The sequence below is a fragment of the Poeciliopsis prolifica genome, unplaced genomic scaffold (genome assembly GCF_027474105.1).
Source record: "Poeciliopsis prolifica strain line A6 unplaced genomic scaffold, Auburn_PproV2 SCAFFOLD177, whole genome shotgun sequence".
Classification (NCBI taxonomy): Eukaryota; Metazoa; Chordata; class Actinopteri; order Cyprinodontiformes; family Poeciliidae; genus Poeciliopsis; species Poeciliopsis prolifica.
The window spans coordinates 234,417-257,343 of NW_026562552.1; the positions used below are offsets into that span (position 1 = coordinate 234,417).

General features: G+C 54.2%; 2 pseudogenes; one reads left to right on the forward strand and one right to left on the reverse strand.

Annotated features, from left to right (window-relative positions):
- LOC129356524 (collagen alpha-6(VI) chain-like) overlaps positions 1-10,413 on the forward strand; it is a 45,054-nt pseudogene extending 34,641 nt beyond the window's left edge.
- A 1,222-nt stretch (positions 10,414-11,635) lies between these two features.
- On the reverse strand, positions 11,636-22,578 carry LOC129356532 (phosphoinositide 3-kinase regulatory subunit 4-like; annotated as a pseudogene).
- Between the last annotated feature and the right edge of the window lie 349 nt (positions 22,579-22,927).

A 22,927-nucleotide genomic window follows, 5' to 3' on the forward strand; every position in this document is an offset into this window, starting at 1 on the left:
ATAATGATGTGATTATGATAATGATGATGATGGTGATGATAATGATGGTGATGATAATGATGATGATGATGGTGATGACGATGACGACAGTGACCTTCTTCCTCTCTGCTGGTCAGGGTCAGGACGGGAGGCGAGGGAATCCGGGTCAGAAGGTCAGAACTTTCCTGGTGCTGTTGGTTCTGTTCCCACATGGAACCAGTTAACCGTTTTTGTTCCTGCAGGGCTCGACAGGACCGTCCGGTTCCCCAGGTCCAAATGGACCTGCAGGTGCTGCCGGGCCCCAGGTGAGACCTGAGCCGAGCTGCTGCTGCTGTATGGATCGTGGTTCTGGACTATGGTGATCTGGGCCGCGGTGGTTCTGGACGGTGCCAGGTTGAGTGACGGCATTGTGTCTGTTTCGTGTCCTGCAGGGGCCCCGCGGCGTCCAGGGCCCGCCCGGACCCACAGGAGTTCCGGGCCTGACCGGACCTCAGGTCAGCTGGAACATTTTTTCACCTTCATCTAGAAGGAGCTCGGCTAACGTTGCTCAGCTAACCTTTAGCTTAGCGTGCTAGCTCACTTTGAACACATCCAGCGCACTTAGCTTCCCCTAGGTCAGCACAAGCTAACGTGCTAATTCATTCTGCTGCTTCTTAACTCTCAGGGGAAAAAGTATCGATACCAGAATCTTTCAAGTAGCTCAACATTTATATTCATGCTCTTATTTTGAAGTGGCTGTCTACACAGCAGCTCCATTTCCTGTCCTCACATTCTCTCTTTTCTGTTCCAAATAAAAAGTCAGGCATAAAGAAGAATGCAACATTTACACAAACAAACAACCTGAGGTGTTTATTAAATAAACATCAGAAATAAATTATTTTCAGAGCCTCACATCTTGTCATGGATGAAAACATGGCTGAATTAGCATGTTAGCATTAGCCTGGTCTAAACACCATATTGGTATATGCTAGTTATTGTATTGGTGTAGTGTGCTAGCATCAGCAGAAATACTGCTTATGGTGGGTAGGGTTAGTTTGACTGTGTTGTAGTTAGCAACAAAAACATGTTTGTTTTTTTATTTAACCCCAAACAGAAATGTGAAGTGGGGTTAAGGTTCAGGTTAAGGTTCAGGTTCAGGTTCAGGTTAAGGTTCAGGTTGAGGTTCAGGTTGAAGTTCAGGTTGAGGTTCAGGTTCAGGTTGAGGTTCAGGTTGAGGTTAAGGTTCAGGTTGAAGTTCAGGTTGAGGTTCAGGTTGAGGTTGAGGTTCAGGTTGAGGTTGAGGTTGAGGTTCAGGTTGAGGTTCAGGTTGAGGTTAAGGTTCAGGTTGAAGTTCAGGTTGAGGTTCAGGTTGAGGTTGAGGTTCAGGTTGAGGTTGAGGTTGAGGTTCAGGTTGAGGTTCAGGTTGAGGTTCAGGTTCAGGTTCAGGTTGAGTAACTAAAACTAGTAAAAGGAACGTAGATATCAACCAATCACTGATCTCCAAAAATTGAGGAAATAGGCGCAATTTGTTTAAATTTTGTGTTGGTAGTAAAAAATATTGTAGAGGTAATAAAAAGTAGTAAATTGAAGAGAGGGATTCCTGCAGAAACCCTGTGGATCTGCTCGTCTCGTTCTGTTTCTACGTTTCTATTGCCGACTGACTCACATCTGGCCTCCATGATCCCGCTGTGTTTGTGTTAACGATCACATGCAGGTCGTCTGTTTGCGTGTTTATACCCGACCCCCATTTTTTAGTCCTGGAGGTAAACATGATCTGCAGCTTTGGTTTATTCTGCATCTGTTTTACGTGTGTGTTAAGAAGCAGCTGCAGATCTTAGCAATCAGGTCGCCATGCCTACCACTGATGGAGGCGTAGAAGAAGCTGTCATATGAACAGCAGCCAACAGGGGGCAGAAGCTTCTGCATCTGGCGGTTCCTGCAGCAGCCGACCCGAAGCCTGTCCTGAATCTCCCACCTGAACAGAACCAGAACCACGGCTCTCGCTGTCTGGAGGACCAGGGGTCAGAGGGTCAGGGGGTCAGAGGGTCAGGGGGTCAGAGGGTCAGGAGGTCAGAGGGTCAGGAGGTCAGAGGGTCAGGGGGTCAGAGGGTCAGGAGGTCAGAGGGTCGGGGGGTCAGAGGGTCAGGGGGTCAGAGGGTCAGGGGGTCAGAGAGTCAGGGGTCAGAGGGTCAGGGGGTCAGAGGGTCAGGGGGTCAGAGGGTCAGGGGTTAGGGGGACGCCAGATGGCAACTCGGCTGGAAGATTTAACTTGGTTTAATCCATGGTTGAGCTTTACTGCCACCTAGTGGACATTGTTCATCATGTTCAACGACTTAAATTAACATTTAAATATTATTGAGTAATTTGTTGAACAACTTTATTCAGTGTCGTTTGGCTAATTTTACAAGCTAAGCTACATTATTAGCTAAGCTACATTATTAGCTAAGCTACATTATTAGCTAAGCTACATTATTAGCTAAGCTACATTATTAGAGTTTTGTTTTTATTTATGGATTATTGATTTTTACTTCCTCTCAACTTTAGGTTCACAAACAAAATGGAAGTCAGATGTAAAACTAGAAATTTGATTTTAATCTGGTGAAACTCTGGAATCTGATCAGAAAAAGTAACTGATTGGCTGCTCAGATTATTGGATTTTATTGATCAGAGTTTGACATCATTGATTCTGATTCTCATCGCTTTCTGATATTTTCACTTTCATCAAATTTATTTCTGTTGTTGATGAAAATAATCCCAAATAATCCCAGAACAAAACAGCTCAGTCTGAAACATTTTGGACTCTATGATGCGTTCAGGGACGCTCCGAAATCAGAGCTCCGCCTGCCTGACTCTGTTGCCGTGGTTACCTACAGGGCGCGGCGGGGCCGATGGGAGAGGCCGGGCCGGCGGGTCGGCGCGGAGCGGTCGGACCCAAGGTGAGCGCTGGCTTTTCTCTGGTTCCGGCCAGGCGCTGGTCGGACCGGGTCGGGTCGGAAGTAACCCAGGTGTTGTGTTCAGGGCCAACCAGGAGATCCAGGAGGACCTGGAGTTCCAGGACCGCAGGGACCCAGAGGAGCTTCGGTATGACACAGCAGGTTCTGGTTCTGGTTCTGGTTCTGGTTCTGGTTCTGGTTCTGACCGGTCAGCGCTCTTTTTCAGGGTCAGGACGGCAGAGACGGGATCGGACCTCCGGGACCCGCCGGTGCCAAGGTGAAGCCAGCCTCGGGACGCTCTGCCGTCCTCTGAGTTTCTGCGTTTTGATTGGCTGTTTGTGTTTGTACAGGGAGATCCTGGTTTCCCCGGTTACCCCGGCCTGATGGTGAGTCCGTTTCCATGGAAACCAGGTCCGATTGACCGCAGAACCATAATTCTGGTAAAACCTCCAAGAGGACCCAACGAACCGTCCACTGGGATTCTAACCAGCAACCAGGCAGCAGAACCGGGCTGAACGGACCAGAACCACCCTGACACCAGAACCATCCTGACACCAGAACCTGACACCAGAACCTGACACCAGAACCTGACACCAGAACCTGACCAGAACCATCCTGACACCAGAACCTGACACCAGAACCACCATGACACCAGAACCTGACACCAGAACCATCCTGACACCAGAACCACCATGACACCAGAACCATCCTGACACCAGAACCTGACACCAGAACCATCCTGACACCAGAACCTGACACCAGAACCATCCTGACACCAGAACCACCATGACACCAGAACCATCCTGACACCAGAACCTGACACCAGAACCATCCTGACACCAGAACCATCCTGACACCAGAACCACCATGACACCAGAACCTGACACCAGAACCTGACACCAGAACCTGACACCAGAACCTGACACCAGAACCTGACACCAGAACCACCCTGACACCAGAACCTGACACCAGAACCATCCTGACACCAGAACCACCATGACACCAGAACCATCCTGACACCAGAACCTGACACCAGAACCATCCTGACACCAGAACCACCATGACACCAGAACCATCCTGACACCAGAACCATCCTGACACCAGAACCACCATGACACCAGAACCTGACACCAGAACCACCATGACACCAGAACCACCATGACACCAGAACCTGACACCAGAACCACCATGACACCAGAACCACCATGACACCAGAACCTGACACCAGAACCACCCTGACACCAGAACCTGACACCAGAACCATCCTGACACCAGAACCATCCTGACACCAGAACCTGACACCAGAACCATCCTGACACCTACAGAGTGAAATTCCATCCAAAAGTTTGCAAAGAAAATGTTTCAAGAATTGATCATTAAAAATGTTTTTTGTTTTGATAGTAATTTAGAACATCTCAAGCTGCTGCAAAACTTTCTTCATTCTTTCCTAAAAGTTTTACTTTCCTGCCAGGACAGTCGGTCATGGCAGAAAGGTTCCGGTCCATTCTGATCTGGTTCCGGTCGGTTCTGGCTTGTTTATCCTTCTGCTGTGCTGATCCTGTCAGTCGGGTCCAAACAGAACCGCCGGTCCAATCTGGTAATGAATGGCGGTTTGCGCCGAGTCGAAGCTTTTATTTTCTCAGAATTTCTGCAGCCACCACTTCCTGTCAACAAACGCGTCTCTTCCTGCAGGGCGAGGACGGGCTGCAGGGGACCAAGGGGAGAGCCGGGTCGCAAGGGGAACCGAGGCCGAGCGGTGAGTTTTGGCCCGGTTGGACTTCAGAACCCTCGGGGTGTGTGTGACTCTGGTGTGTGTTTGGCTTCCGCAGGGGAACGCGGGCCGGACCGGAGCGCCGGGAACGCCTGGAGAGCCGGGACATCCAGGACACAGGGTGAGTGACCCGGAAGAACCGGGTCCAAATGGACGAGTGAAAACATGAAGGATGGATGAATGAAGTGGTGACTCTCTCCGCAGGGATCCAGAGGAACGCCAGGGTTTCGTTCTCTATCTGTAAGTTTACCTGAGAAAGTCTCACCTGTCCAGATCTGCAGCTGCTCACCTGACTGTCTGTCGTCCGTCTGCCAGGAGTGTCAGCTGGTCACCTACATCCGGGACAACTGTGGTGAGTTCAGAACCTGCAGAACCTGCAGAAGCTGCAGCCGGTCTCTGACCCGTGTCTCCTCTCCTCACAGCGTGTTCCTTCGGTACGTATCGGCACCGACCCGGACGGCAGCGCTGCGACCCAGTCGCCTGGTTCTGGACATTTGATCCAGAACTTGTGGACTCGGAGGATGTGCTCAGTGCGGTCGGATCCTTGGTGCTGCAGAAGAAATCTCCCGAATAACCAGAAACGTTCTTCAGTCTGAAGCAGGGAAATGATTTCTTGCCGAAGCTTCACAGCGAGCCGTTACTTTCTTCTTCGTTGGTGTCCAGGTGACGCCGGCTGCCCGGCCTTCCCACCGAGCTGGTCTTTGGTCTGGACATGTCCAGCGGCGTGACGCCGGCCGCCTTCGAGAGGCAGCGCTCCGCCCTGCTGGCGCTGCTGGACGGCGTCCAGGTGGCGGAGAGCAACTGTCCGCGAGGCGCCCGCGTCGCCGTGGTGGGATTCAGCTACACCAAGTACCTGATCCGCTTCCAGGACTACCGGCGGAAAGCCCAGCTGACGGAGGCGCTGCAGAACATCGCCCTGGAGAGGACGTCCAACAAGCCGCGGCTCGGCGCCGCCATGCGCTTCGTGGGCCACAACGTCTTTAAGCGCGTGCGGGCGGAACGCTGCTGAGGAAGGTGGCGGTTTTCTTTTCTGCCGGCGGCTCGGAGGACGACGAGGACGTTCTGACGGCGGTGATGGAGTACCGCGCCATGAACATCGTCCCGGCCGTCGTCCCTGACCAGAGCTCCTGGGATTCGGAACGCCGTGGAGGTGAGGCTCGGCGACTCGTTGCAGCGCCGACCGGACCGTTCTGACGTAACGATACGTCAGCGGCAGACCAAGAGATTCTGTTCTGATCCGTTCCCGGCAGGCGGACGATTCGGGCAGCGCCATCTTCACCCTGTTGACGCGGCAGGAGAACATGGCCGCCGACCTGAGGAGGATCAGCAGCTGCGCGATCTGCTACGGTAAGAGAACCCAACGGCAGGACAGGATCAACATCCTGCTCTGGTTCCAAACCTGTGAAGCTCCTGATCCGGAGATTCATCGGGTCGCAGTGAAGTTCTGATCATGACCCGGACCGGACCGGACCGGGTCGTTTCCAGTTTCCATCTGAATTCTCCGTCTGGTTTCTGCTCCGTCCCTGCAGACCCCTGCAGACGCTCCTCAAACTGCTCCTTCATCCTGGACCGCCGGCCCCCCTGCAGGCCGAACTGGACCTGGCTCTGGTTCTGGACGGCTCCAGGGAGGTCCAAGCGGACCAATACGCCGGCGCTCAGCAGCTGCTGGCCTCTGCGGTGGATCAGCTGGCCGTCAGCGCTCAGCCCCGCCGGCCCGGCGCCCAGGCCGGGTGGCGGCGCTGCAGGGCGACAGGCTGGAGTTCGGCCCGCAGACCTACCAGAACCGGGACGGGATGAAGACCCACCTGCTGACGGCGCGGCAGCAGGGCGGCTCCTCGGCGCTGGACCGCACGCTGGACTCGGCCCTGAAGGAGGCGCTGCCGCCGCGGGCCGGCGGACCGCGCAGGAAGAGGGCGCTGCTGGCCGTGGTGGCGGCCCGGACGGCCCGGCGGGACGGCGCCGCGCTGCGCCGCGCCGCCCTCAGGGCCCGCTGCGGCGGCGTGGCCGTGTTCGTGGTGGCGGTGGGCGGACGCTACGACCAGACGCAGGTGGAGGAGCTGGCCGGCCTCCCGGTCCGGCAGCACCTGGTCCACGTACGCCGGCTGCAGGCCGAGGAGCGCGGCTACGTCCTGCGCTTCTTCAGGGTCTTCCTGTCCGCTCTCAACAGTAAGAGCCCGGCTGGAAACTCGGCGCTGCTGCAGCAGTAACCGGGCCTTAACCTCGACTCTCAATGTGTTGCAGAGGGACTCATCGGGTCTCCTCTCGCTTCTGCCGACTGTGAGGATCTGACCGACCCGGAAGGAGGACAAACCGGCTTCACAGAGTGAGAACCTGCAGAAACATTTAGTGGTTTCCTCTCAGCGTCTTTAGTTGGTTCTGGTTCCTCAGCCTGATGTTCAGAAATCATTTCACACTGACGATCAGCTGATCGAGGGAGCTCGACCAATCGGCTCGCAGAAACCCCACAGACACGACAGATGGACAGAAAGTTTGAGCGTCCTGTTGCAGAAAGCTGGGCCCGGCTCCCTGTGGTTGCCGGTGCTGACCCCACTTGTTGCCTGCAGGGTGGAGGCCGACGGCGGGCAGCAGGGCTTCCAGGAGCAGACCGCGGACAGACCCAGACGGACCTGCTGGACGTCATCCTGACTTCGGGCAGAGGAGACGGTCAGACGGTGGAGCTGGGAGCAGACCTGAACGGTAGGACACAGTCCAGTCCAAACCTCCGGTACCGGGACAGTACCAGCCTCTCAGGTTCAGTCGCTGCTGCAGATCAGACTGACCTCCTCTGGACAGGAGACTGTCCTCATGTGGTCCTCATGTCGTCCCTGTGATTCACTTTGTGCATGCCGGTCTCTCGTGTGTTCAGCTGCGTGCGTGCGTGTGTGTGTGTGTGTGTGGTCAGTAAATGTGTGTGTTCTGCTTGCAGCCCAGTGTCGGCTGGATGTTGATTTCGGGTTCCAGTGTACCGACTTTGTCCAGCGGTGGTTCTTTGACAGAACCGTCGCTGCTTGCGCCCCCTTCTGGTTCGGCGGCTGTGGCGGCAACGCCAACCGCTTTAGCTCGGAGCATGAATGTTTCCGGACGTGTGGCGTCCAGAGTAAGTCCAGCCTGACCGTCACCGGCCCGCTCTCATCCGTCTCTAACCGGGGAGCCTTTCATTACAGAGAAACAATTCACAGCAATATTTGGTTGCTAAATATTTATTTATCCAAATTTAATGTTTAGGTTCCTAGCTAAGATGCTAGCACAATAACTACTTGTATTTTGTTAAGAACAAAATATTCATTTGCAGATATGTATCTTCTTTGCTCACTAAACATTTAGCTCCAAACTAAATCTTTAATTTCTAAGCTAAATATTGTGTTTGTCCCTGGCAGCTTGACTCACTTAGCTAAGCTAACACGCTAAATACTTTCTAATACTTTGGATCAATATTTTTCATCCTCTTCCTCTGACTGCTGGAGAGGGTTTGGGGTCAGGGGTCAGGGTTAGGGTCCAGGCTGCTGTTTGTTGATAGTGCAGAGGCCCTGAGATTTATGATTATTTACACATTTCTTGTACATTTTTTAGACTCAGAGTTATGTCTCTAAATTCATATTTCAGGAATCCAACATGTGGTGAATTGAGTTATGATTCATCACATTGTATTGTTTTAATTATAATTACTATAATTCAAAGATGCTGACAGCATATTGAATTGTATAGTTGTACCGAATTACACCACAGGGTGGCGTGCTTCCCCTGGCAGCTCTTACATGAAGATGGTCACAAGCAGTAAATCTGATTTATTTCAATTCCAGGTTTTCCAACGTGGAAATGATCCCATAATGTTTAACATTTGTTCTTCCATCAACCAGTCAGACGTTTGAGAGAAAATGACTATATCAGCATCTTGGTGCTAGTATGCTAGTTGCTCTGCTAGCTTAGCTGCAAAGGGCTAAGCTGTTAGCAGTGATTGTAGCAGCCTGATTATCTGCTACTGAGATAATCGGGCTACATAATGCTACATAAAATAATGTCAGAAATGAAGACATTCAATGAGCCAAAAGTTGTTCACTGAGTAAAAACATCTGATCACCGTTTAGTTTATTGTAGGAGCTCAGTTCGGCGTCCCGGCTGAGAAACGACCCAGAACCATGGCAGGTGAAATGTTAGGATGCAGAAGAACCCGACAAGAACCCGTGACATGTTGACATGGTTTCCTCCTTCCACTGATGTCTGCATGATGCTGAGCTCAGGCTGCTGTAGGTGTTTGATCTGACCTGTTCTGATCCGTTTTCCCTCTCAGATCCCAACAAGAGGCTGCAGCCGGAGATCGCGGTCTTCTCTAGAGGTGATCACTCGCTCCTCAGCCTCCAGGATCCATCAGAGCTGCAGGTGGAAAAGGTTCAGCAGCTTTAGCTGATGTGCTGACGTTCTGATGGATCGTTCCTGGTGGCCTCTCCAGAACCGTTGATCTTCCATTCCTCCAGTCAGGCGTTGGAGTCGCTTTTCTTCTTCTCTGTGTGCAGACGCCTGCCTCCAGCGCCAGGACCCCGGCGGCTGCCAGGACTACGCCATGATGTGGTTCTTCGACACCGTTCAGAACGAGTGCGCCCGGTTCTGGTACGGCGGCTGCGACGGCAACGCTAACCGCTTCGAGACGCAAGAGGAGTGCGAACCTGTGTCTGACGCACAGCCGATGAGGAGGTCGAAGGTCGTGTCTGGAGAGGAAACCGCAGGACTTGATGTCACCAGAAGGAGGCGCTTTCTTCTTCCTGATGGACTGCAGGACCCCTGAAGGGTCACACTCAGGACGTTCTTCCAGGTTTCCCAACTAACGTTTGAAGACCTTTGATCACTACATCTGGATTTATCTCCAGCAGCATGACGATCCAAACCAGAACTGGTTCTTCCTGTTCATCCGTTCAGTTTTAGCTGCAGGGAAAACCGGACCAGAACCAGAACATCAGCGTTAGCACTCCTGTCCAGACCGATCCGGGGATAATCCAGAGGTGGTGAGCAGACGATTGGATCCGTCCGGGTTCTGTCCATAGGTCCAGATCCAAATGGACCTTTCCTGGAACCGTGAAGTTTGTCTTGGGAACCTTAGTTGGGAAAAGCTCCTCAGCTTGGAAACAGAAAACTCTGAGTGACCCTTCAGGGCCTCCGTAGAACTCCCATTGGACCGACGCGGTTCTTCCCATCCTCGGATCAGGTGCTATTTTTACGAAAGCGGGTCGGTCCGTAGATGGTCATGTTAAAGTTTCTGTAAAGTGTTTTAGCAAAACAGCAGCGCCCCCTTCAGGCCTGTCCAAGCAGCTCTGCTTTTACTGACGCACCCCCTGCTGGTGGAAATATGTAACAACACTTAAATTCATGTCAAAATCTGAAACCAAAATCTATAAATATCTTCAATATGAAAATGTTCCCAAAGGTTCTGGAACAGGCCCGGTTCTTCCTCATGTATTGGTCCGCTCTCTTCCAAGCTCCTCAGAACCAGAACCACCCTGCTGTTGCCTGGTAACAACAGATCTCCTTGGTCTCAAACAGCTGGTTCTGGTTCTGATCCACCTGGCTGACGGGTCAGAAGCTGAACCACTGCAAAATGCAGAACTGTTCAGGAACCGGGTTTGAGTTTAGAACCCGTCAGTGAGTGTCCAAACTTCCTGACAGGCTCTGTTCATACCTGAACCAGAACCAATGAGAACGTGTGATGTAACGGCTGCAGAAACCCAAATAAACGAACCAGAACCGGTTCATATGAAGCTCCACTGACTCAGCCTCGTGTTGGATGCTGGTTGGATGGTTGTTGGATGGTTGTTGGATGTTGGTTGGATGTCTGGTGTTGGATACTGGTTGGATGGTTGTTGGATACTGGTTGGATGGTTGTTGGATGTTGGTTGGATGGTTGTTGGATACTGGTTGGATGTCTGGTGTTGGATACTGGTTGGATGGTTGTTGGATGTTGGTTGGATGTCTGGTGTTGGATACTGGTTGGATGCTGGTTGGATGGTTGTTGGATACTGGTTGGATGGTTGTTGGATGCTGGTTGGATGGTTGTTGGATGTTGGTTGGATGCTGGTTGGATGTTGGTTGGATGTCTGGTGTTGGATACTGGTTGGATGCTGGTTGGATGTCTGGTGTTGGATACTGGTTGGATACTGGTTGGATGGTTGTTGGATGTTGGTTGGATGTCTGGTGTTGGATACTGGTTGGATGCTGGTTGGATGTTGGTTGGATGTCTGGTGTTGGATACTGGTTGGATGCTGGTTGGATGTTGGTTGGATGTCTGGTGTTGGATACTGGTTGGATACTGGTTGGATGCTGGTTGGATGTCTGGTGTTGGATACTGGTTGGATTGTTGTTGGATGTTGGTTGGATGTCTGGTGTTGGATACTGGTTGGATGCTGGTTGGATACTGGTTGGATACTGGTTGGATGCTGGTTGGATGCTGGTTGGATGGTTGTTGGATGTTGGTTGGATGTCTGGTGTTGGATACTGGTTGGATGCTGGTTGGATGTTGGTTGGATGTCTGGTGTTGGATACTGGTTGGATGCTGGTTGGATGTTGGTTGGATGTCTGGTGTTGGATACTGGTTGGATACTGGTTGGATGCTGGTTGGATGTCTGGTGTTGGATACTGGTTGGATGGTTGTTGGATGTTGGTTGGATGTCTGGTGTTGGATACTGGTTGGATACTGGTTGGATGCTGGTTGGATGCTGGTTGGATGGTTGTTGGATGTTGGTTGGATGTCTGGTGTTGGATACTGGTTGGATACTGGTTGGATGGTTGTTGGATGCTGGTTGGATGTCTGGCTCAATTCCTGTCTAGCAGCTTCTTCGTCCTGTGCTAATCCAACATGGCCGCCTCTAATCAAGTTGTCTTTAATTATCGTGAAGAATTTAGTTTAAACTTGGACTTTCAAAGTAAAGCTCACAGATTCTCTTCACAATAAGAGTCTGGCTTTTTTATTAAATATAAATGACCTGGAAAGAAGGGAGTGGGATTTTATTTCTCTTAAATGGTTCTGAATTATTCCAGAACTTCACGTCTGATTAACAAAACCTGTTTCACATCAGTTAGACCAAACAAAGCGACTCATGAAGAGCAGAACCAGAACCGGGTCGAGCTGCTGGGGGTCTCTTTAAAAAGAACCCAGATCAACATCGAGACCGGACCTTCAGGTGAGTCGGAACCCGTCTCATTCACTGATGTGGTTGGTGAGAACAGAACCAGAACCGGGTCCATCCACAGCTCACCTCCACGTTCTGGGATAAAGCAGTAGGATGAAGCAGGAGAGAAGAAGAAGTCTGATCTCATGAAAACCCTTCAAAATAAAATTCGGTCCATGTCTTCACTTCCACACTTTGACTATGCCGTCTCTGGACGAGGTGACGATGAAGCCCTGTGTCGTCTGGAAGGTGGCGATGTCGGTGATGATGTCATGATGGCCGACAGGAAGTGACTCCAGGCCGCGGCGAGGCGAATCCTCGGCGGCGCCGCTCTTCTGTTTGCTGTGGATCTCCTGCAGGGACGGAGGAAGGAGACATGATGGCCGCGCTGTGTGTGTGTGTGTGTGTGTATACTTGTTTTACTGCATAAGCAGGGCCTTCACCAGTTTCACCCACAAACTGAGGTCATTGTGGGAAGTGGGGACGTTTCTCTTGTCTTTTTTCTCAGATTTTCTGCGCTCTATATCAATTAGCTCTGGAAGTATGGATCTTTAATGTAATTATATGTTTTTTAAGACTTAAGTTTTGAGAATTTAGAGTGATGTCAGCCCACCCAGGAACTACCATCAGGGTTCACAAGCTGTTCAATCAACTTTGGGATAAAAAAATGGAAATTTGCCCAAATCTCCAATTTAAGGATTGATTTCAGTTTTGGTTTGTGTCCCTTTACCTGCACCACTTCGGTTCCCTCGATGATCTTACGGCTGTAGAGGACAGACGGACAGTGCAGCGAGTCGTGGGCTCCTCCAGCCCACGATGTACGACCGCTCCGGGTACGCCAGGTCCCAGAACCTGAACAGAACCAACCGGTTAAAAGCAACATCTGGTTGTTTATGCTGTGAAGACTGGGACCAGGATCGGTTCTGGTGGTCCATATGGTTCTGATTAGATCACTCTGTGCAGCCTTTAAAGAGCAGCAGCTGCAGAACTTCCGACCCGGTTCTAATTAAACCCTCAGTCAGTTTTGAGGAGCAGAAGAGGCTCCATCAACAGAAACATCTCCCTTTTGGACATCAACATGTCGATCTGGGACCATCAAAACAACGTGAGAGCCGCCGCGTTCGATGTTCCGGTCCGATCTCTACGGATCCAGAGGTTCTGCTCACCTGATCCTCATGTCGGACCCGGCCGTCAGCAGCAAAGGGTTCCCGTCGGCCGGGCTGCAGTAGATCCCGTGGACGCTGTGAGGAGACGGCTGCAACACAAAGCAAGACATCAGAACCGCTGCAGGACCGGAGCCGGACCCAGAACCGGACCGGACCGACCTGCATCTCAGACAGCGGTGGGCGGAGCTGGCCCACAGCGTGAACTTCCTGTCCCCGGTCTCCATGTCCCAGATGGAGACCTCGTTGTTCCCCTGGACGGCTGCAGAGACACAGACAGGTGGTGAGACGGGTTCTCTTTCGGACCGACCCGGTTCGGACGGCGCCGACCTGCGATCACCGACGACTGGTACAGCGGGTGCATGAGTAGCCGGCGGACCCGGGCCCGGGCCGGGTGGGAATGGTTGGAGATGGGGAGCTGGAACCGCATATCCCAGCATGCCATGGTGCCGCTACTCGTACCCTGCGGGGCGAAACAAAGCAGCTCGGTCACCGGGGAAACGGACCAGAACCAGGAAGGCTCCGGGACCGGGACGCACCCAGGCAGAGCCAGCACTGGTGCACGTCCACGCTGAAGGAGGTGATGAGGCCGAGCCGCAGGTCGTGCCGCAGCGTCCAGGCGTTGCAGTTGGAGCGCAGGTCCCAGCCCACCAGGCCGCCGTTCACCGTGGCGTAGGCCAGAACCGACTGGGCGCCGCAGTGGAAGTGGTGGACGTCCACAGCACAGCCGTCTTCCTGCAGGTCCAGAGTCCTGGAAGCAGACGGATCTGATGTCTCAAGTCCTTAGAGCAGCAAAACATCGGCACCGATTTACTCCCGGCCGTTTGGCAGGAAGCAAACACTCATCCTGACGTAAACGCTCACTTTGAGATCGAAAGAATCATAATTAATTTGATGTTTGTGCAGCAGGTGGCGCTACGTTCCCCTGAGTAAAGCTGCAATGAAGCATAAGAAAATAATTTTTGTTTTTTCTTATAATGAGTGCTAAAGATGGGAGAGGTGGTGGCTTCCACTGAGGAGCTAACAGCGGAGCTAACTTTTCACTTAGCATTACTGCTAACTGAAAACAGTTTTCTTCCCCTAAATGACTTTCTCCAGATAAACCCTGAAACGCTCATTTACTGGGCTGAATTAAGTTGGACATCGATGTTAAAGTAACTGGACATTTATGTTCAGGCTCTTATTCTGAAGTTCTGCTTCCTGCGGAGCAGCAATGATGTTGATTATTATATGAGACCAAAACTCCACCACAATAAAACTGAAGCCAGGAGTGAAAGGTTGGATCCGGGTCTCACGGCACATGTGGGTTTCAACATGGTTAAAATTAGCGTTAGCTTCTGCTGCAGTGGAGCAAAATGAATGTGTCAAACTGACCCTCAGAGGGTTTCAGACCCTAATAATATTAATACATATTCATATATAACTGCACATTTCAGACTGAAGGAGTTTTAAGACTGCTTTCATGGGGTTAAAAACAATAAGTTGATCATTTTAGCAGCATCACATGTCGCGAGTGTGTCTCAGCGCCGCCGGCTCCGGAGCTCACCGGCTCTGGAACGGCTGAACTTTGGGAGATTTGGGAGGCTTGTTGGCTTCCACGGCCAGCAGCTGGATGGATCCGTTATCGGACGCCACGGCTAAATAATGCGAGCCTTGGCAGAAGGTCAGCGTCTTCACGTGACCCCCGATACGGGAGTAGGTCAGCACGGACCTGTGGAACACGGAGAGAAGGTCCGGATCATTCAGAACCGATCCGCGGGAGTGGTAGGGTCATGTTCTGTCTGTAGGAGGCAGCGGTGAGTCTGGAGATTCCCACCTGGTGGTGGTGGTCTTCCCCTCCATCTTCTGACTGTCCCAGACTTTGACTGAGCCGTCGTTGGACGCCGTGGCGAAGATCGAGTGTTCGTCCGAGACGCGGATTCTGTTAACGGCTGCTTTGTGTTCGTGCAGGGGGCCACCAGCAGACCCTTGGGATGCCAGCCTGAAACGGAGCGCAGCCAGGCGTCAGGCGGCCCGCAGCGCCCCCTGGCTGCAGCCAGGCGTCAGGCGGCCCGCAGCGCCCCCTGGCTGCAGCCAGGCGTCAGGCGGCCCGCAGCGCCCCCTGGCTGCAGCCAGGCGTCAGGCGGCCTGCAGCGCCCCCTGGCTGCAGCCAGGCGTCAGGCGGCCCGCAGCGCCCCCTGCTGTGCAGGCCTTACCTGGAGGAGGCGGCCGGCTCTCCCACTCGGCGCTCTCCATCATGTGCTTTGCCATGCGCTCGGCGCAGCACTGCTCCCTCTTCTGCTGCACCAGCTGCTGCAGCTCCGCCTTGCAGGTGTTGATGCGGCGCTGGTAGGCGGGGCCGCCGGCCGCCGCTTGCTGCTGCACCGGTGGCGCCGGAGCCGCAGTCGACTTCCTGACCTGGTTACCGGAGCCGTCGGCGGACTGAGGCAGAGCAGGAAACGTCTGCTTTAAAGATCGTGAGAAGACAGAACCGGAACCAACGGGTCCAGCCACACAGAGGGGGGGCGGTGGGCGGGGTTACCGTGGTGGGCTGTGTGGCCGGCGGGTCCTGAGATCCAAACATGCTCTTCCACTCCTCGTTCATGGCCGAGTCCTGCTTGGTGTGTTTCCTCGCTGCTGGGACAAACAAAGAACCTCATCAGAACCTGGTTCTGGTCCAGAGATGATCAAACCCAGCGGAGCTCAGAACCAGAACAGAGACCCGGCAGGTTCTGGTGACTGATCTCGGTTCTTGTTCTGCAACCGTTTCCCACCTCTCTTGTCGTCAGACTCGGTCTTGGGTTTGACCAGGTCCACCTGGCGGCCCGTGATGCCCAGCGTCCCCAGGTCGATGACCCCCGTCTGTCCCGCGTCCCCCAGGTGGCCCGCGTCCCCCATGTTGGCTTTGGCCTTGTTGGACTTCAGCATGAAGTCTTTGAGAGCCAGAAGCTTGTCCTCCTCAGACTCCGTCATGCCCTGGACCGACAGACGGACAGGGAACACGCTGAGGTTTAAGTTCTGGGTCGGAACCAGAACGTCTGTAGATCTGAGTCGGATCAGCAATCTGGATTAAAGGGAAGTTCTCTGAGGTTCAGAGCATCAGGACTGTCCTGGTTGAACTCTGGACCTCAGTATGTAGAGAAAGCTGATGCTAATGCGCTGCAACACCCTGAGGAATCTGTCCTGACCTGCGACAGCAACTTCTTCAGCAGCTGGGCGATGGCCGGGTCATCCGGAGTCGGACACTCCGGGATGGAGCCGGATCTCTTCTTCTGCCGCAGCAGCAGGTGTCGGAACAGGCTGCCGATGTCTTTGGAGCGCAGGGCGTAGTCGAAGATGGAGCGGCTGACCGGCTCCTTCAGGACGCTCAGCAGGACCAGCTCCTTATCGATCTGAGAGGAGACAGACGCATGAGCAGGGGAGGGGCTGAAGGAGCGAGGAAGAGGAGGAGAAGAGGAGGAGGAAGAGCAGGAGGAAGAGGAGGAGGAAGAGCAGGAGGAAGATGAGGAGGAAGAGAGGAGGAAGAGGAGGAGGAAGAGCAGGAGGAAGAGCAGGAGGAAGAGGAGGAGGAGAAGCAGGAGGAAGAGGAGGAGGAAGAGGAGGAGGAAGAGCAGGAGGAAGAGGAGGAGGAAGAGCAGGAGGAAGAGCAGGAGGAAGAGGAGGAGGAAGAGCAGGAGGAAGAGGAGGAGGAAGAGGAGGAGGAAGAGGAGGAGGAAGAGCAGGAGGAAGAGGAGGAGGAAGAGCAGGAGGAAGAGGAGGAGGAAGAGCAGGAGGAAGAACAGGAGGAAGAGCAGGAGGAAGAGCAGGAGGAAGAGGAGGAGGAAGAGGAGGAGGAAGAGCAGGAGGAAGAGGAGGAGGAAGAGGAGGAGGAAGAGGAGGAGGAAGAGGAGGAGGAAGAGGAGGAGGAGGAGGAAGAGCAGCAGGAAGAGGAGGAGGAAGAGCAGGAGGAAGAGGAGGAGGAAGAGGAGCAGGAAGAGGAGGAGGAAGAGCAGGAGGAAGAGGAGGAGGAAGAGGAGGAGGAAGAGCAGGAGGAAGAGGAGGAGGAGGAGGAGGAGGAGAGGAGGAGGAAGAGGAGGAGGAAGAGCAGGAGGAAGAGGAGGAGGAAGAGCAGGAGGAAGAGGAGAGGAAAAGAGGAAGAGGAGGAGGAAGAGGAGGAGGAGAGGAGGAGGAAGAGCAGGAGGAAGAGGAAAGGAGGAGAGGAGGAGAGGAGGAAGAACAGGAGGAAGAGCAGGAGGAAGAGGAGAGGAAAAAGAGGAAGAGGGGAGGAAGAGGAGGAGGAAGAGAGGAGGAAGAGAGGAGGAGGAAGAGGAGGAGGAAGAGCAGGAGGAAGAGGAGGGGAAGAGCAGGAGGAAGAGGAGGAGGAAGAACAGGAGGAAGAGGAGGAGGAAGAGCAGGAGGAAGAGGAGAGGAAAAAGAGGAAGAGGAGGAGGAAGAGGAGGAGGAAGAGCAGGAGGAAGAGGAGAGGAAAAAGAGGAAGAGGAGGAGGAAGAGCAGGAGGAAGAGGAGGAGGAAGAGCAGGAGGAAGAGGAGAGGAAAAAGAGGAAGAGGAGGAGGAAGAGGAGGAGGAAGAGAAGGAGGAAGAGCAGGAGGAAGAGCAGGAGGAAGAGGAGGAGGAAGAACAGGAGGAAGAGCAGGAGGAAGAGGAGGAGGAAGAGCAGGAGGAAGAGGAGGAAGAACAGGAGGAAGAGGAGGAGGAAGAGGAGGAGGAAGAGCAGGAGGAAGAGCAGGAGGAAGAGGAGGAGGAAGAACAGGAGGAAGAGCAGGAGGAAGAGGAGGAGGAAGAGCAGGAGGAAGAGGAGGAAGAGGAGGAAGAGGAGGAGGAGAGAGGAGGAAGCAGAGGAAGAGGAGGAGGAAGAGCAGGAAGAGCAGGAGGAATAGCAGGAGGAAGAGGAGGAGGAAGAGGAGGAGGAAGAGCAGGAGGAAGAGCAGGAGGAAGAGGAGGAGGAAGAGCAGGAGGAAGAGCAGGAGGAAGAGCAGGAGGAAGAGGAGGAGGAGGAAGAGCAGGAGGAAGAGGAGGAGGAGGAAGAGGAGGAGGAATAGCAGGAGGAAGAGGAGGAGGAAGAGGAGGAGGAAGAAGGAGGAAGAGCAGGAGGAAGAGGAGGAGGAAGAGGAGGAGGAAGAGAAGGAGGAAGAGCAGGAGGAAGAGCAGGAGGAAGAGCAGGAGGAAGAGGAGGAGGAAGAGCAGGAGGAAGAGGAGGAGGAAGAGAAGGAGGAAGAGCAGGAGGAGGAGGAAGAGGAGGAGGAAGAGCAGGAGGAAGAGCAGGAGGAAGAGCAGGAGGAAGAGGAGGAGGAAGAGCAGGAGGAAGAGCAGGAGGAAGAGCAGGAGAAGAGGAGGAAGAGGAGGAGGAAGAGCAGGAGGAAGAGGAGGAGGAAGAGAAGGAGGAAGAGCAGGAGGAAGAGCAGGAGGAAGAGGAGGAGGAAGAACAGGAGGAAGAGCAGGAGGAAGAGCAGGAGGAAGAGGAGGAGGAAGAACAGGAGGAAGAGGAGGAGGAAGAGCAGGAGGAAGAGCAGGAGGAAGAGGAGGAGGAAGAGCAGGAGGAAGAGGAGGAGGAAGAACAGGAGGAAGAGCAGGAGGAAGAGGAGGAGGAAGAGCAGGAGGAAGAGCAGGAGGAAGAGCAGGAGGAAGAGGAGGAGGAAGAGGAGGAGGAAGAGCAGGAGGAAGAGGAGGAGGAAGAGAAGGAGGAAGAGCAGGAGGAAGAGCAGGAGGAAGAGGAGGAGGAAGAGCAGGAGGAAGAGCAGGAGGAAGAGGAGGAGGAAGAGGAGGAGGAAGAGCAGGAGGAAGAGGAGGAGGAAGAGAAGGAGGAAGAGCAGGAGGAAGAGCAGGAGGAAGAGGAGGAGGAAGAACAGGAGGAAGAGCAGGAGGAAGAGGAGGAGGAAGAGGAGGAGGAAGAGCAGGAGGAAGAGGAGGAGGAAGAGCAGGAGGAAGAGGAGGAGGAAGAGCAGGGAAGGGAGAGCACACACCTGGATGATGGGCTGGGTGATGAAGGGGGTCAGGTGAGGCATCAGCTTGCAGTAGACGTCGGCCACGTTGAGGTGCTGCGCCACCACGGTGATGAAGCCCACGGCGCCGTAGCGGATCCACAGGTTGGGGTGGCACAGGAAGGGAGCTACGGCAAGCAGAGCAGGACAAGTTAGAGCCAGAGCAAAGGGGCGTGGCCAGGTGTGGAGCAGCAAGCCGGGCTGTAAGAAGCTCTGATCTCAGCTGTCCAACTGTCACTTTATCAGCATTTATGAGCCTGAAGACACTTTCTTTGTTTTCTAAAGCAGCGATGAATCTTTCAGCTCGGCTGCGACGCAGAGCGGAGAGGAGCCGCCGTCTTACCGATGTCACTGACGAACTCGTAGATGTGCGGTTTCTGCAGCAGCCCCAGCTGGCACATGCAGGTCAGGCGTTCAGAGCTTTGAAGATGACGAACTCCTCCGTGTCGCTCAGTCCCTGCTGCAGCAGCGGCTTCAGGATGGACGAGCTCTGCCAGCCCACGTACGCCGCCACACCTTCAACACAACACGGCGTTAGTGTGCAGCCAGCAGGGCGCACACTAACGCCTGCCGCCCTGCCGGCTCCTCACCCACGATGCTGTCGAAGAACGCCCCCCGCAGGTGCCAGTCGTTCTTGTCGTTCAGGAAGGTGATCATGTGGGACAGCAGCACGTCGTTGGCCTTCTGCCTGCCGAAGAACGCAGAGCCGCGTGATGCCGTTCTCCATCAGCGTCTGCTTCACGATGTTCTCCGAGTCGCTGAGCAGCGTCACAACCTTCTGCTGCACCATCTCATGCAGAGCCTGCAGCTCTGAGGGTCACAAACACACAGCGGCAGGTCAGCGTGGCTAACAGGGCGTAGCTAACAGAGGGTGGCTAGAAAAAAACATACTTCTTTAGAACAAATCTACAAAATATAAAATTGCATCTTGTGTTCCTGGCAGCAGCCAGACACTGCATGTTGGCATTTTGGATCATTTCGCTCGGCTTGTTTCGCTACATTTAGTGTAAGACCTTCGATCTAGCTAGCAGTGCGTGGCTAGCGGTGCGTGGCTAGCGGGGCATGGCTAGCGGGGCGTGGCTAGCGGGGCGTGGCTAGCGGGGCGTGGCTAGCGGGGCATGGCTAGCGGGGCGTGGGCTAGCGGGGCGTGGCTAGCGGGGCGTGGCTAGCGGGGCGTGGCTGGCGGGGCGTGGCTAGCGGGGCGTGGCTGGCGGGGCGTGGCTGGCGGGGCGTGGCTAGCGGGGCGTGGCTAGCGGGGCGTGGCGAAGCATCACCTGAGTCGTAGTTCTCGTTGGGGTGGCTGCTCTCCTCGCCGTCCTCCCCGCCCGGATCCTGCTCCGTGTTCACATTGTTCTCCTGCACCAGCTCCAGGAAGCGCAGCGCGCTCTCCGCCAGGTGAGCGATGTTCTCTGTGCAGCGGGAGACAAACATGGAGACCTGAGACGCAGCTGGCAGCTGGGACTGCGTGGCGCCCTGCAGCACAAACCTGCGTAGGCCAGCCTGACGATGGTGGCGTCGTCCTGGGCCAGGTGAGCGATGCCGGGCAGCACGTACTCCGGGTAGATGTTCACGTCGTTCCTCGGAACCAACTTCACCAGCGCCAGCACCTTGGTGAGCATGCGCACGGCCTGGGCGCGCACGCGGGGAACCGGGTCGTTGCAGAAGTGCAGCAGGTACGGCGTGATGCGGTCCAGCAGGATGTCGACACCCAGCCGCGGCGCCAGGTGGAGGATGAGCTCCAGCGCCGCCAGCTTAGAGTCGCAGGAGTGCAGCGTCTGCAGGCAGGAAGTGATGACGGAGACGAGCACCACGAGGCCCTGCTCCTCCTGGCAGGAAGAGGAGGAGCCTGGAGGAGAGGCGGGCCGTCAGATAGGAACAGGAAGTGTGGCGAGAGGAAGCAGACGGGCTCACCTCCCTGCAGGTTCAGCAGGATGTTGTCCAGGTCCTTTCGGATCACCAGGACTCGCTCATCTGCAGACTGGAACGTCTCCTTGGCGAACTGAGCCATGTAGGCTGCAGGAAGCTGTAGAAGATATCGGGGAACGCTCTTCCTCGTTGTAGCTTCAGATGCTCATCGGCAGAAAGACGCTTCTCCGGCTCGCGCTGGACCATCTGGGCCACCTGCAGGACAAGATGGAGGCTCCAACCTGCTGACTCAGCGCCACTTTCACTGCGTCACAACAAACTAACCACAAATCTAAAGCTTCAAGAATGCAACCAGCAACAAAACGAGCAACTTTGTTGTGTCTATGGAGATTTTATGCATAAAGAGAAAAACCCCGTTCAGCTCGTCTGCAGAAAAAAGTTTAGATTTTTCTGAAAGGTTTTAATTCCTGACAGAGAAGAAGCAGCGTCTGGATTAAAGTTCCTCCCTGCACAACCTGAGAGGGAACCTCTGGTTCACATCAACAGAACAAGAACACAAAGACCTGGAGGAGGCAACTGGGTCAACGGTTCTGTTGGACCACCGACCACAATAGAACCATTTCTATTGGAGACCAAATTAATCTGGAAGTTCAGATCCAGAAATCAGAGTTTCCTCTCAGATCACAATGAAGGGTCAGAAACCTTCGGATCAGGCATGCTGATGTGACCTTTGACCCTGAATTAAACCTTTGGGACCAGCCTGCAATCCAGTCAGACCTTCTACACCTGGCCTGTTTGGGATCAGAACCGGCCCGTGCCTACCAGCTCACGGATGCTCTGGTCCTCGATCTTCAGCAGGACCTGCTCGGCCTGGAAGTGTCCCTTGCGGTAGGCCAGCAGCTGGGACAGGTCGAAGAGCGGGACGCCCTCGGTGAAAAGCTCGGCGATCACACAGCCTGGAACACACACACACACACACACACACACACACACACACACACACACATTTCCGTTCAGCCATCCAGCCAGGCCTCCGGGTCTTGGCCTCTCGTCGGGTCCGTACCTGCAGAGAAGATGTCCATGGCCGCCCGCAGCTCGCCCCGGCTGCGCTGGTTGTTGCTGGTCAGGTCCACCAGCGGCGTGTTCTGGTCGCTCTCTGTGGTGAACATGCTGCCGTCCACGAACCTCGGGGGCGATGTAGCATGTCCGCGCCTGGACGTGTCAAAGAAGTAGTTGAAGTCGGCGGGGTTGTCCTCAGGCAGGTAAGTGGGCTTGAAGCTGGCGAAGTCGGTGAGCAGCACCCAGTTCCAGCCGGTCACCATCACGTTCTCTGTCTTGATGTCGCCGTGGCGGACGCCGGCCTTGCGCCTGGTCCACGGCAGTGAGGATCTGGAAGGCGATCCAGCGCTTCTCCACGTTGTTGAGGAAGGGCCGCGTGCTGATCCGATCGTACAAGTTGTCCCGGACGAACTGGCGGAACAAGATGGCGGCCTTCTCTGTTAGGGAGGTCTTCTGGAAGGGCAGGCAGTTCTGGCAGGAGTGCAGGCGGATCTTCAGTTCCTCCAGCTCCTGCTTGTAGCTGGTGAGCGGCAGCGACGGGTCCTGGATGGCGAACACCTTGACCACCACCAGGCCCTCGCGGTGCTTGGCGCGCGCCACCTTGAAGAAGCGCGTGCTGCCCAGGCTCTTGTCGTACTCGTGGTCGTGGATGTCTGAGAAGTAGCTGTCCACAGAGAGGATCTGGGAGGGGCGATGCCTGCCAGTTGGTTCCCCATCCCACCGCCGCCGAGTCCGTCTGGGAGACAAACGCCAAGGGTCACACACTTTATAAAAGAAAACTGGACCTGCCTGTATGCTAATCTGGTCTTAATAGTTTTAATAGTTTATTTTATTTAGTGGTGACATATTATCTAATTGAGTTAGTTTTCACTAGCTATTTTTAATTGCATATTGTTTCGTTTTAGCTTAGTTTTTATTAGTTATCATAGTAATTTTATCATACTTTGCTTGAGTTTTACATCGATTGGGTAATAATACTCAACAGAAGACGACATTTTCATTGTTGAGCAGCCAGCTGGCTCTTGAGTTTTCGCTGTAATTTACTGACATGAACAAACACATCAG